The sequence below is a fragment of the Sinocyclocheilus grahami genome, unplaced genomic scaffold (genome assembly GCF_001515645.1).
Source record: "Sinocyclocheilus grahami isolate Dianchi unplaced genomic scaffold, SAMN03320097.WGS_v1.1 scaffold2403.1, whole genome shotgun sequence".
In the NCBI taxonomy this organism is placed as follows: Eukaryota; Metazoa; Chordata; class Actinopteri; order Cypriniformes; family Cyprinidae; genus Sinocyclocheilus; species Sinocyclocheilus grahami.
The window spans coordinates 13,329-15,554 of record NW_015507582.1 but is presented as its reverse complement, the minus strand read 5'-3'; the positions used below and the strand labels follow the sequence as shown (position 1 = coordinate 15,554).

The 2,226-nt window shown below is 38.7% G+C and overlaps 1 pseudogene; it reads right to left on the bottom strand.

Moving 5' to 3' along the window:
• Nucleotides 1-2,087: 2,087 nt before the first annotated feature.
• The window catches only part of LOC107574946 (uncharacterized), a 2,967-nt pseudogene continuing 2,828 nt past the window's right edge, over nucleotides 2,088-2,226 (bottom strand).

Below are 2,226 nucleotides of genomic sequence, written 5' to 3'. Positions count from 1 at the left end.
CCAGTTCAGCCAGTGACTCAGTCCACCACATTTTTATTTGTGGGTTTATTAAAAAATACAACGAATTTCCATTATTTAGTTAACTTGCTAAAGCGGGAAAAATAATAAAAAGAGAGTCCCCAGCAAACAATAGCCGTCATTTCAATGTCTCGGTTAAGTATAGACCCGATATAGTCCGGCTATGTGTAACCCACTTCTAGCCCAAATAACCTTGAATCTGGTTTCATGTCGTTTTTTGGCAAAATAACTTGTGAGATGTATGATATTCCATCATGTAAGCAAAGTCAACAGCGTTTACAAGGTGTTTGGTTTCATGTCTTTGACATGTTCAATACGTAGCCTGTGCGTAGCCAGGATTTAGCTCGTATTCCGAGCGGCTATCTGTAGCCCACTTATAGTCAAACCTGATTCACTGTAGTTTTTGGCCAGGCAGCGCATGAGATGATTGATATCCCATCATGTTCGCAGTGTCAATAATATCTACAAAGATATAAGTGTCATTTCATGACCACCTATATGTAGCCACGATTTAGCTCTAAATTGGACAGGCTACGTGTAGTCTGCTTTTAGCCCACCTCGCAAAATCGAGGCAATCTGTGGTCTAATTTTAAAGGCTTGGCTATCCACCTTTTTCCTGGGGGCGCTGCTGTAAAAACGATTATGGGTATAACTTCCGCCGGAAGTAGTAGCAGTGTTGACTGAGTTGCGCCGACGGTGAAATGTTTTGTTTATGTGCGGTTTGTTTTTCAGGCGGGAATATATTAAAATGGCATTACAAAGCTCTGGAACAACCTGTGCTGTCCGTGGATGCACTTGTAACCAGACAAAGCTTAATTTGTGGCTTAAAGAACAGTGCTATATACACAAACCTAAAGTTAGAGCGGAATGCACTTGCGAGAGAAGGTACAAGCTGTGTCCCAATTCAAAGACGGCGTCCTTCGAAGGATGCGGCCGACACGGCCTTAGAAGGACGCTCCGAGTCTAGCCTTCGCAGAATTTCCTGATTGCGCCAGCAGGTGTTCCCGATTAATGCTCCTGTGTTAATTAATTAATGCTGCCATATATGCTATTTGTTAATGAAAACGAAAATAACTGGAGCCTGAATTATTAGTTTTTGACTTTTAATTACCGAATTACACTTTAAATGTAAGATTTACTTTAATATTGTAATGACGTTAAATGTCCACTTATATCTTACCAAAATGTGATTTTATGTTGTTTATTCTATTATTGATTATTATGTACATAAATGGACCATGGTGAACATATTTAAAAAGGTTTTCAACCCTGTTTAGTTTTATGCAGCTGAATATAAAAAGTTAACTTACACACGTTACTGCCGCTTGTCTACAGCAGCTGACAAAGTTGCTAGGCAACAAGAAGAGTCCTCAGTAGGCTAGACCGGTCCGAGTACTTCGGAAGCAGCCTTGATATGGTTCGCAGTTGTAGTAACTTAGCAATAAACTTTGTTCGTTTCATCTCCAAAATAACAAAGTGGTGGAGTGTAACGAAATACATTCCATAAGTATTCACATACAAATTATATTTTTTCTCATAGGACAGCTACAATACAAAACCATGGTCCTTTACAATATCATGCACTGTTGTACATTAAACTGCCCAACAGTAGGCCAATATAAAGTATTTTAAATGTAACAACCTTGAACATATCCAGAAGTAAAATGCAACATACAGTACACTGTAGTGAAGCAGTAATACTAATGCAAGACCATCATATATAGTTGTTTCTGCAGAATACATAGGCTACTTTTACTCTTCATACCTTAAGTACATTACAGTATGAAGGATAATACTTTTACTTAAGGTTTTAAATTTATGCATTTTTCCTCAATGTGCTAATAGTAGTTACTGAAAGTACTTTACTAAAGTAACTCATATTTCTTCCACCAATTACTTTTTCATATAGCTCTACACAATTAGTGCTTCCCTCATTTCCTTAAATCAGACCAGACCCCTGTACTGCAGGATAAACCTGAACCTCACTGCTGGACAGTGGAAATATGCACTCAAAGACTCTGGAGACTATCCCAGATGATGTCCCACTGGCAGAGGCCACACCAGGCTTTCTATGGCAGCCCATCCAGGTCCAGCAGCTCCACCAGGGTCTCACTGCTCAGCTGAATGAAAGCGTACATACAAAAGATTGGAAAAAGAAAAAAAAATCATTTTTATGTATTGTTAAATTTTGATGTTGTTTTTCTGATG